Source organism: Ammospiza nelsoni, chromosome 3 (genome assembly GCF_027579445.1).
Source record: "Ammospiza nelsoni isolate bAmmNel1 chromosome 3, bAmmNel1.pri, whole genome shotgun sequence".
NCBI lineage: Eukaryota > Metazoa > Chordata > Aves > Passeriformes > Passerellidae > Ammospiza > Ammospiza nelsoni.
In genome coordinates, this window is record NC_080635.1 from 27918879 (window position 1) to 27932101 (window position 13223).

The following is a 13223-nucleotide window of genomic DNA, read 5'->3' on the forward strand; positions in this document are numbered from 1 at the left end:
CCATGAAATGATGGTCTGATAACACAGCCTGGGCACACTCACAGTTTGATGATTTATTCTCAATCCTGTAACTTGCAGCAATCCACCCAATCACTGCTCCCAAAGTTCCAGAGGCTTCAGCAGTTTCCACAGCAGGCAGTCAGTGAGATACATTTTTCAGGAAAAGATTTTTGAAAGTAACAGCAGTGACGATAATTGCTGTTGGAACCTCAGCTATTGCATTTCTTACCTTATAGTTTCCTTTAAAATTATCTACTAATCCTTTCCAGGGCTTCATCCCACCAACTAGCTTCTACATTCATCTTAGAAGTGGTCAGGGTATGCACTTTTAAAAATTTGAAATGCTCTTCTTAAATGTAGATATCTTAATTCCTATCTTCTAGCAAGTACACTCTCTCACACAGGAGCATGCAAGAAAAGCTTTGAATGAAGCTCCTCACTCCAAATGAATCTTTAGTGTGTTTTTCTGGCAGAAAGGGAAGCTGCTGCCCTGTGAAAGGATGTCACGTGGTGGTGAAGCATTCAGGGCACTGGTTGCTTCAGCTGCATGCACAACTTGACACGGAATCCGAGATCTTAGAATTCTAGTGCTACTGCTTATATGGTTAACTACTCTTATAAAAACATAATTATTGAAAATAGTAATAATTATTATTGAAAGAGGGCTGAATATGCCATTTTGTATTGCTCCCTCTTTAAAACAAAGACTGTTTTTTCTTTGCCTAAAAGTGTTTCTTTTTAAATACGTCATGAATCAGAGCAAGACTTTCTTAAAACTAGAGGTAGAAGAGAATGGGAAATTACTTTTTCCAATAATGAAAAAACAGGTTTTTTTACAATTTCCCTTTGCTTAAGAAATATCTTTAGAGAAATGAGTTGGAAATTAAGGATCCAGCCAAGTGCAAGCACTGAAGTGCACACTTGTGTTCAAGCAGGAGTCATTATGGGAATTGCTCATGTACTTTAGATGGAGCATTGTGCTTTATGCTGCAGAGCAAAGTGAGCCTGCCTTTCTAAATTCAAGACCATATTTACTTTATTTATTCATTTCTTGTGGTGTTTTTTTCTCCTCTTATAATGTGAAATAGCTGCTTATGAACCTGACTTAACTAGCGCAGCCTTATGTACTGATGCAGGCACATGCACAAGCTCCTACGTGCAGATGACCCTGAATCTTCTTGTGAAAATGAGGACTAGGTCTACCCAAAATGCAACCTTTACCCAAATGCTCCATATATTGCCCCTTACTTGCTCTGTTCATGGAAGGATAAAGAAGGTATCACCTCTTCATGTCTGGCCAATGATCTGGCTTAAAGTGAATATTGACCCCATGACAGGAATGCAAAGGACTGAGATGCTGCTGGCATGTGTTCAGGAGCAAACCTCCTCTGTAGCTGCCCCACCAAGTCTTGCCAGTCCCATAGGGCTCTGCCAGCGGGGTTCATGTGTGCTCCCTGAAAAGCAGCAAAACTACCTTGCTGGGGTAAGATTTAGGGCCTCATGGAAAGCCTGGAAGCTGATGGCAGCTCTTCCATCAAAAGTACTGTGAAGTGGGCTGGTTTGCCTTGCTGCTGCTCTTAAGAGGCCTATGGTAGGAGCTCTCTCTTTGCTGAGAAATGTGGGTGATGTCAGGATGGACAGAACTCTTTTCATTCCTTACACTATTATACATGCATATTCCTTGTTCTGTTGTTTCTGCTGTGTGCAATGATAGGTACTTCCAAAGAGGCAAAAGGGGGCTTCTTTTCTTATGGATGTGATGACTTAAGTTTCAGCTTTCCTATTTTCCAGATTCTGTACACCATTAGTACATAACTCTGAACTTCATATGAAGTGTTAGCGAGTTCTCTTCACAGTTTAGTTAGAGAAAACAGCCCTCTTCCAGCCTGAGAAACAAGGACACTGTTGCAGCCTCAGGCCCAAAAACCATAAACAACAGTGAATTGAGGAGAGCAATCTAGAAGGATGGGACTTCATAACCTGAAGCTGTAATTGAACAATTAACCCCAATACGTAAATAGATGAAAACTTACAGAAGTGTGAAAACTCATGACCAATGGTCCGTCTTGGGCGTAGCCTCAGCTGGGCTCTTGTACTGCCCAAGGTGTATCCTTGCCCAAGATGTATCCTTTGGAGGCCTTTTTAACAAATACCTACTTTATTCCTTTAACACTGTCTAGCCTCTGATCTAGGCATCAGCTGAGTGAGAGACACTCCAACATAAAAAAACCCCGTGTGGTGTGGTACAAATAGTTAACAGTAGTCAATACTCCTACCTAGTCACAAACATATTGGTTATCCCACATCAGAACTATCAAACCTCTTCTTCTGACAGCCTCACACCAGAGCTCTTCTTTAATGCCTGGTAGTCCATTTCTTAAACTGTTGATGAATAGCTACATGTCATAAACCCTTAACTAACATTTTAAAAAGTAATAATTAAAAAAACTCATAGATTTCTTGAGTCTTTTGATCTGCTGTAGGCACGTGTCCTAAAGGGACATTCCCTTGACCAACGTGGTTGTATTAAGATTCTTTAAAAAGTCTTAATTGACAATTTTTCCATGCATTGAGTTTTGAGGGTAAAGTGAATCAAATCTTGGTTTTCTGCAGAAAACGGATTCATGAGACAGAAGACAGCAATTCTAGGAGATGGATTTTTGTTGGAGAATGTGTGTGCACTTCCTATTTTTATAACGGTGCTGTCTTCTTATTCTTTACCATGTATTCACAAGATTTAAACAAAATAATAACAGCAACAAAAGGCAACCAAACAAAAAAACCCCACAATCAGTCTTTTACTGTATCAGTGTAGTTGTAACAACTCTCATATTTTGGTGCTCTTGGAGTTAGTTGATATAAATTACTACTGGTGGGAATACGACTTTAAATATTTTCTAAACAAGAGAGGCATCTGTCTCTAAGGATGTGGGTGCACAGATGGTGAACACAGAAGGCCAAGATGTGAGCACTGGGAGACTCCTGTGCATCCACAGGCCTCAATCCAGAGAAGTGCTCAATGTTAGTGTCTCTTTTTCATGGCCTCAGCCAAAATACCCCAAGCTTTGGGGTAAACTATAGAAGTTACCAAATCTGCTAATCTTCTGCCTGATGTATCTTTGTGTGACTCCATGCTAACAATGCTTTAGACTTGTGCATTTTAAAAAGCAGAAAGTTTGGCATTTCGGTGGCAGGCAGGCTTGTAATGCTTTTTTTGGAATTGCTAAAAGTAAGCCAAGGTTAGTATGTCTAACACAGGGCAAAAATAAAGTTATGGGTACATAAAATAAATAAATAATGTTGAGGCATACTTGTGGGATTTCCATTGATTCCTTGGGTTACATATCAAACTGGAAAAGTAGGTTTAGATTAGATATTAGGAAGAAATTCTTCCCTGTGATGGTCATGCGGCAGAGGAATGTGTTGCCCAGTGAAGCTGTGGATGCCCCATCCCTGGGAGTGTTTGAGGTCAGGTTGGATGGGGCTTTGAGCAACCTGGTCTAGGGGAAGGTGTCCCTGCCCATGGCAGGGGTGTTGGAACAAGAAGATCCTTAAGGTCCCTTCCAACCCAAACCATCCTGTGACACCACAAACAGGTGAAAATCATGGTATCTGTTCAAAGAGGTGTGGAGGAAGCAGATGCATATTTGTAGTGCGGTCTTACTTACTGAGCTAGAAGTATCTATATTGAATTCTTCCACAGCAGGAAATTCTGACCTATGGTAAGTGAATTGAGTTCATTTATTGTGAGGTTGCTGAATTTAAAGGAGGCACTGGATCTACAGCAATTGGGTAGCTGCATGTATTCAGCCTTCCTCTGCCTCTGGCAAAGGAGACTTGTGCAAATAAATAAAGAAGAAAATGCCTTCTTGTACTGTAGCCACACACACTGGACACCTTAGAAGAAAGTTAAGAAAACTTAATTTCTACCTTTGTTTTAATGCTTTACATGAACAAAGGGTTAGTCTGTATTGCTATTGGAAGCCATTGCTTTTAGACAGAGCCTCTGCATTCATAGTATTTATAAAGTTGGAAATAAAGTGCTATGAAGGAATTAATCCATACCTCTGTCAGAATTTCTCAAAGTAATAAAAATCTTGTGTAAAACTGTACCTGCTGCCTGCTTGTGGAATTTGTGCCCCTGCAATGTAGTACTTAGGTTTGAGCTAATTCCTACTGCAGTCAACAAGAATGTTCTGACCTATTATTTTTATTTGATAAGCGGTTAAAGCTGCACTCCCTTCGTCTTACCATGATAACTGGGTGATTGCGTAAGGAAACAAACTCGGAGATAATCCTAAACTAGAAAAATCAAAAGAACAAAGGATTATTGTGATAAAGCATCAGTTTAATTTTTTTTTTCCCATCTAGCTGGGCTTTTTTAACCTAAAATAAAATTAGATTTTAAAAAAGGTGATAGGGTGACGAAGAGCATTTTAGAAGCTGAGGATTACAAGAGAAGTTGCAGAGACTGAGGGCCAGTTCCTGAGGCAGAGTAACTGGTGTAATGTCTCTGAAGATTTCACCTGTTGCATCTTAACATTAGCTATGTTGATGACATGTAAGCATGGGTAACTCTGTAGAAATCTATTTTTCCCTTATGTTGAATGGGAGGATGTGTGTGACAGATGTGCAACATGAAGCATATTAATGCAATGTAAAAGTTGACAGGAAATAGTTAATAATTCATGAGTTCTGCAAACTGTGGTACCAAGTATTTAGATGCCTGTTTGTCTCTGTTTCAGTGCCTAAAAGACAGTACCAAAATGTACTGTAAACAAGAGATAACCTTCCATGAGACACCTGTGTTAAACTCCTCCTGGGAATTTGTCTTATTACCAAAAGAATTACAAACAATATTCTAAGTGACAATCTGTCCTTCTAGGAAAATGCCAAATAATAAAGAAGTCTCTCCTTTCCCCCTCTCCTTTTTTTTTTTTTTTACTGATTAAAAAATACTTCCTGGTGCAGTTGGAGAACTTGGCAGGCAGTCTGCATTTCAATTGAGCACAACTGCTGCCTTTTCTTCCCTTGGATTCTCCTCTCAGCCCAGCTGTAGGAGCTTCCTCCCTCCTCTGGCTCTGCTCCTTGTGCATCCAGGACCAGGTGGAGTCTGGGGCTGTGGTTATTTACATCAAAGCTTTAATGTTCTTCTGGCAAAATGTTATGGAATTTTTGCTTCCCAGATCTGAAGTCTTTTACATTTGAGAGCTGAAATGTTTATTAAGAGGCAGTAATAATTATTAGGAGACTTTAATAGTATAAATACAAAATACAGTGAATTTAAACAGAAATAATAAATTATAGCCTGAATGGAAACCAGAACATGCCACATTACAATTGTACAGACAGATGTGCTCCCTGCTGCGTTGGCTGGTAATGGGATTAGTCATAGCTAGAAAGTTATCATTGGGATAAGTTTTGTGGCAAAGGCACTCTGAAACCAGTTGTGAAGTCTCAAAGGCTGGTGCTCTATCACCAGGAGGCAAGGTCCCCTCGTGGTGTTGACATTACACCTACATAAATAAGTCCACTGACACATGCTGCTCTCCTTGGAAACCGGTTTTTCAGTACCGCGTTCTAAGGAAGAGTAAGCAATAAAGTAGGCAGGCACCAGACTGACAGTCCTAGCTAAGCAAACCAGGCAATTTCAACTTGGTTATTCCTGGGTTGTTATAATTTCAAGGTTAGGTTATCTCAAGCAGTTATTTCTAGCATTGTTCTCTCTTTGAAATATGCCTTCCTGCCCACTCCAACACACACACACCAGATTCCTTGGTAAGGCTGCAAAGAACACTGACAGATCCTCCTGTCTGTGTGTACAGTTCTCCACCACACAGCTCACTTGAAGAGAAGCTACAAGTTGTTAAGCCCCTGTTTCAACATGGACAAAAAAGCACAAAGGAGCACAGCTCTTCTGATCCAGCACCAGTTCAGTGCCTCAGAAACCTCTTTTTATAACAGCCTCCATACAATTGTGCATTTCATGTAGTAAAAATAGGCTGAATTATATTTACATTATTTTTACATTCCATAGGTCTGTAGCCCAATAAATTCTCCCCATAAATTGCTGCTTGTAAAACAATAAGGGGAAAAGGCTTCCTTCAATATATTTGCTTGCTTTCAGAAAAACACAGGACAGTTTTTGCCAGTATGTGTGTGAAGATCCATAATAATTGATTCAATTGCCCTGAAGTGTATAAGGCTCCCTTCTTGTTTCTTATTTTGCTGTTTATTGGGATTTTTTTTCGTCTCTCCTCTCTGCTTTTTTTTTTTTTTTTGATCTGTGATATTTTATTTGTGTCATCTTTGCAAGTTTTTCTCTGGAACAGAGAGGTTTAGAAATCTGTTTTAATGAACAGATTAAATCTGAGATTTTATATCACTTCTAAAGCAAAAATTATCAACAGTAATGATATGAACAGTAGAAGTAAACATTTCAGTGTTCTCAGCTCATAGGGGCATAGACTAAAAGAGACCTCCTGACTCGCCTAAACTGCTCTTTGTTACTGCACACGAATGTCATAAAATCTTTTTGAAAACATACCAAGTGATATGTAAACTGTTTAGATGTTTCTTGCCAAATCCTTTTGCTATACAGCTATTTATGTTGTTACTCCATCAGGGACTGAGCTCATTCTTCCAGGTGTATACCTAACACTAGGGAGAGGAGATGATGCATGTTTGAAAATAGGTTCTGTAATTCCTCTTTTTTATAAGATTAATAGAGGGGGGAAAGTTTGTTTTAACTCTATAACATTCACACAAGTTTGTGAGCAGTCTCTTGCCAGTCTCATACTGCTGAATCTCTGCCTTCCCATGCCAGCTGCAGGGGGAAAACCAGGATCAGGACCAAAGGCAGAACCCCAAGAAAGGAGCTCTCTCCTCCTATTAGTCATTACTAAAATCGAAGTCTATATAATTTAAGTCTCACAGAATTATAGAATTATTCAGACTGGAAAGGACAATTATGACTGAGTCCAGCCATAAATCTAACACTGCCAAGTCCACCAACCATTAAACCATGTCAACCAAGTGCCACATCTGAATGATTTTCCAATACCTCCAGGGATGACGACTCCACCTCTACCCTGGGCAACACTGGGCAACCTCTACCTCTGTTCCACTGCTTGGCAACACTTTTGACAAAGAATTTTTTCCTTATATTCAATCTAAACCTTCCCTGCTGCAGCTTGAGGCCATTTGCTCTCGCCCTATTGCGTCTTGCTTGGGAGAAGACATTAATCCCTGTCTGGCTACACCCTCCCTTTAGATAGTTGTAGAGAGTGATAAGGCCTCTCCTGAGCCTCCTTTTCTCCAGACTAAACAGCCCCAGCTCCCTCGGCCACTCTTTGGAAGACCTGTGTTCTAGAAATCTTAGTCTCAGTTTTGCCCTTTGCCCAGCAGATGATGATTACCAGGTGATTACTTTTATTTTTGCAGAAGCTTTCTGGTGTTTAGGCACTTTGACCTCCTTGGCATTTGAGGAGTTGATTGATGATCTGAAGTCATCACTTGTTTTTTTTCTTCAGACTTTCTTACAAGAAGTTTTGATAGGTGCTCAAAGTCTACTCAAGGTAGCTGCAGTAAGGAAGCTGCCCAAGCAGGCAGAATTAATGACTGATGCAGATGAGGCTGTCAATGACAGAGAACATGAAACAAAAGGAAATAAATGAAAATGGCCATTGGTGGAGCTGTGAATGGAAAAGCATAGGAAGCCTAGGGATTTAAAAATATGAATGAAGAAAATGTTATTAGTTCACTTGAATGTAAAAAGAGAAGTGGTGATGTTAAAGGGCTAAACATTTACATTTGTGCTTTGCATTGAGAGCAACCTAGTAATGTAGAAACTGCAGGATGAAATAAAGTGTTTCAGTATCTCTCATAAGAGAGCAGCATACTAAAGAGGAGTTTCTTGACTTGTATATTGACAGGCTGAGATGACTTGCAGCTAAGAGTTTCAGAATGGATGGGTCTCTCAGACAGTGACTTCCTCCACAAATAGGTATCTGAAATCATGGAAGAGATTAAGAGATTTGACACAAACTTAACATTGCAGCGGCATTTTTAGAAAGATAAATTATAGTCTAATTCTGGAGAAGAGAATGGAGCAACTAATATAAAAACTGGTAAAGAATGAACAGGGGAAGTTGGTACCACACAATAGTTCTCACTAGCCAATACCTTTCTGGAAGTTTTCTTCCAGAAACCAGGAGTGTTCAAGCAATATGTTCTGAACATCATTTCAATTGATGCCACACACAGTTTACATTGGGACCTAGAATAACCTAATTTAATGCAAAATATGCTGAGTGTATTAAAACCATGTATCTGACGGGTCTCAAACCAGACCTCAGTATCAGGTATGTTTGTAACTTCAAATACTAATGTGATCCTTAAATTTATGAAGTAAAGAGTTTCAGGCAATATCAATAGAACCTACCTTGCCTTGTATTTTACACAGGAGATGCTTTTATGGTACTTTCCAGTTGGTCCAAGAGATCCACCTGGGAATAATTAAAAGAGCCAAAAACTGCTTGTAGTGTGCCATAGGGAGAAAATACCTGCCTGAAGAGTAAGAAGCTGACTACACTGCAGGTCATTAATATCTCCCAGGCAAAAGGAAATAAAATTGAAAAAGATTCCTCTTGATTTTGAAAAATGTGTAGCATGTTATAGGATGTAGAAGTCAGGACATTTCATGTTTACTATAGGCTTTTAACTGGGAGGATAAGATGTGAGAGCTTTTAATGAGTTGTGATGGATTCTCGCCAAGAAATATCTTAAAGATACTATAAAACTTCTCTGTGACATGCTGGTTTATTGGCTTATATCTACAGATTTATGACAACCAGATTTAATGATGCTGTTTAAATGGAGCATTTTGAGAAAAAGTGAACTGTCAGTTTCAGAAATGGATGAAGAGTGACATGGGGAAAAGCTGTGAATGGGGAGTCTTGGGTGGGTCTGTGGGAGAAAACGGAGGGAAGGAGGAGAACCAGGGAGGACTGGAAGTCAGAAAGGAGCTGGAATTTCATCATCAGACTCCTGCAGAACAACAAGCAGTTAGGAAACAACGCTGACAGTGTCAGACAGCAGACAAAAACATAGGAGCCTTTCAGTTTCACTGAAAGGAAGAAGTGCTGTGGTAATTCCTAAAGAGCACTTTGCTTCCTCCCAGCTTGCGTACAACCCCAAACTGCTGAAAATCCCACTTGCTTCTCTGTTACTCCAGAATGGACATGTCAGACTCTTCCCAGAATTGCAGAATTAAGTCTTTTGAAGGATGCTTTCATGGACATCTTCTAAAGCATGAAGATTAAAATTAACTCTGACTTCACAGGGCAAAAAAGGGAAATCCCAAGAGAAAAAATAATCCCAAACCCATTTATAAGGTATGGAATCTCTTGGTCAGCCTGAACAGTACTTTGTGTTTTTCTTTTCTTTTGCCCAGTCTTCTTCCTCCTGTGACTGAACTTTTCATATCACAAAACAAGTGTTTCACAGCCCACTTTCTGTTTGAAGCTAATAGGAACTAACCATTCCTGTTGTCGTTCACAGACCAAAAATCTCATCTAGAAAGTGAAAGTTATTCTAAGTGTGAGAGAAGACACAGAGTAACCTTTGAGCTCAGGATTTGCTAATCCTGCTTTGATCATGACACTTGCCTGTGACACTACATGCCTCATGACAGGAGCTGAGCAGCAGTTTCCAACCTCAGTACTTTCATATCATTGCTTCATAATCTGTCTCTGTTATTTATTGAAGAAATTTAGGGTAATGACATAAATGACTTCTCTCAGGAGATTAATTCCCTCTTTTGTTTGCCAGGTCTCACTGGAAAAGAATTCAAATCTTCCTTACAGAACTGATAGTTCAGGCTTGTCTCTGTTTTCATTCTTTAAAGTTGCATGGTAGGGATATTGGGTATTTTCTGCTAAGAATGACTTTTAAAAATATTCTGCATTTTTTAATGTGAACGAGCTTTTCATTTCAATAGAAGCTCCCGTTGAATTTGCATGTACTCAGACTGCAAAAATTACTATTTCCATCAAAAAGCATTCATTCACAAACACCTTTGCTTCCAGAATATTTTTAGGAGATAAAACTACAGAGCATAAACAGAGAAATGAAAAGTAAATAAAACTTGTAAACAGAAATATTTATGTACAAGGCAAATGCAGTATTAGTAATGTGGACACTGAGTTAATTTAGCTTGTTGGAGAACTCTGCTGAAATCATTTACGAGCCTGTATCTATGGAAATATACCAGCATCCTGTGTTAAGCCAAATCATGAGTATCCAGTCAATGAGGGACTTAGAAACTTAAGTTCTTTACTGTGTTCAGGACAAAACATGATTTATTTAAGTAGGACACTGAGTCCTTGTTGTTACATTGCCTTTGGGCATTGCTACAAATTATTAATGTCCGTTTATTTTGCTGACAACACAATATGTAAAGATTTTCCAATGTTTTGCTGAGGATCAGGTGCACTACATCACTCAGGTGGAAAGACTTTTAATAAAGCATACAACTGTGTAACTAGATGAGTCTCTGTGCAATCAGTCTTTGGAAATGGTTAGCTTCCAGGAAAAGCTTTAATATCCAAGAGGGTTTTGAGATGAATTGTTGTGATAACAGCAATTGGTGTGAGGATGATTTTATTGAAAACTGGTGTCATTGGGGACATTATGCTCAAGGATCACTGGTGGAAAATCCCATCTGTGATCATTAGGCATAATGAAAACAACTTGTGCTGATGGTGAGAAATATCTCAAATTGACTGATGCAGGTGCCTTTAGTGTTGATTGGGAGAGTGGGCAAGAGGGCCTGTTCTCAGTTTCACAATGTGCATGTGTGTTCTGCAGGACTCTTTCAGGAAAACTTCCACCTGCATCTCTGGAAATTTGAACGGGGTGCTCCTGTGTCATTCATTGCTGATGCAAGGCTTGTCTGGGACTCTGCTGTTCTTGTCTCTGAGTTGGTGACACAATTCAGGTAAAAACCTGCTGAGCCTGTCAGGCTGGCCAAGATTTTGGGCCTTACTGGTCTGACATGCTCCACTATTTGAAAAATGTAATTGGAGGTTTTAGCTGTGTTCCTGAAGCCTTGCTGTCAGAGGAGAAAAAGTTCTAAACACAGCTCTCTCCTTTTGGCTGCTGCCCTTACCTTGTCTATAGGACATGTCACATAAAACCAGTAAGTCAACAACTCACACAGCTTAAGCAAACACCATTTTACAGCTGTTCTGAAGTAGAGGGTAGATGTGGAGCTCTAATAAACTTGCTAGAGATGGGGATACAGAGGTTTTGGCACTTCCTGAAATTAATTTAGACTTTTGAAAGGCAGTGTGAAAGTTTGGACCAGTTCCTTTGTGACTAGTAATGAAAGAAGAAAAAAACCCCCAACTATCTATAACAGTGTCTCAGATTCCATGTTGCCAAACAGGATTTTCAGATATTTGTAATCTGACTGTAGCTATCTGTGGCAATGTAAAGAGTCATTTGGAATCAGTGACTGTATAAAGGTATTTATATAGTCCCCACGTGAAAATTTACCTACCCTTGTCAGTGCTCTGCTGCTTAATATTGGTTTTGAATATGCAAAAATAGGATGATGCACTCTTATTTGAATGTATGTGTTGTGAGCAAACTCACTACTAGATTAAATGATCTTGGGTTCATCATTAATGTTAATTTGGAGCAAGCTGTAATGGTCCTTTTAAATTCTTATGACTACTGAAACTCAAGGGTCAAGGGTTTGGAGAATATTAAACCATTCCCATATCAAAGCAACTTGCAATTAAATTAAATCTGTTTCTCCACATAAGCAAATGACTTGGGATGTAATAGTTGCAGTTTCTTCCTATTTTTCCTTTTTTCCCTTGGTGAAATGACATGTTATAAGTTATATATTACAGTATAGTGACAAGAAGTATCCCTTAGTGTGCACAGCCAGGGCCATTATGGATAACAGATGCCTCATGCAACACATAGACATGGAAGGGGAACACAAAACACAGCAATGGCTTTGAGGGAAAATGGGGGCTGACTCTCCAACTCCTTGTCTCTGTGTGAATCACTGTACTGTTACCAATATTTAATCTTTTCTCTACTCAAGAGCCTATAAATACTTCTAGGAGCTCATCTACTTGAGAAACCAGTGTTAGACCCCATGGCAAACAAATTTTGGACTAGTTCTCAGAAACAGAACATGTTTCAGGGCAAAGAGGGGGAAAGGTGACCTTTGCCAGCACTGTAGGTAGTGGTACACGAGGTTTTTGTGACTTTTCTCTGGGCCTTCGAGGAGGGCACTGGCGAGCATCAGGAGTGTGCTGGGTGGGTGGAGGCTGGCCCAGGTGTCTCTGAGGACTGAGTTAGACTCATTGCTACAGGTCTCACCCTCGGGGAAGTTTTGTTTCCATCCCTGACTCGGAGGGAGCACAGGAAGACTTGGTCACAGTTATTCCCTGTCGGTATCTGGGGCTGCCTCAGGTCAGCCAAGGTTTCTGAGCGCCGAGGATGCACTTGGGAGTGGTACACCAGTTCCTTTGGGCTGGGATTTCAGTTACCAAGAACTTCACCTATTAAAAAACTAACCTTCCTTCAGGAGAAAAAACCCAAGTATCTAGAAGTCAGAGAGCTTCAGCAGTAATGTGTGATTATTTCAAAGGATGCAGTGATAAGGAAGTTATCTTTTAATGAAAATTTTCTGTCCCCAGGAAAGGGATCCTTGGCAGGGATTTGGCATTTAGTATTGGAGTGGCTGAAGAATTTAGGATTGCTCTGCATATTTACAATAATTTGTCACCTTCTTTAAGGAGTGTCCACAGGGTTAATGGGTTCAGTGGCTTTGTTGAAGATCGGTAATTTAAGGACTGTTTAAACAAACACTTTTCAAAACCCTTTTAAAAGTAAATTAGTCTTTCCCTAAGAATAAAAACAAATCTTAAATCTATTTACCTGAATTAGGCTTAAATTAGAATTTAGTGTTGGGATTAAAAAGAGATCCCATTGCTTTAGTTTCGTCCTAAACTGAATTTTTATTGAGATTATGATGGGAATTCAGTGCTCTACAGAATGTTACCATAAGTTTGAGCATCACTCATGTGCCCTGCAAACGCTCTAGAGGTAATTGCTAGAGATTAAAAGATTTAACAGCTGTGCTGTAGTAGAAAGGGTTGTAAAATCAAATAAGAATTTTTAAAAACCCAAACACAAAC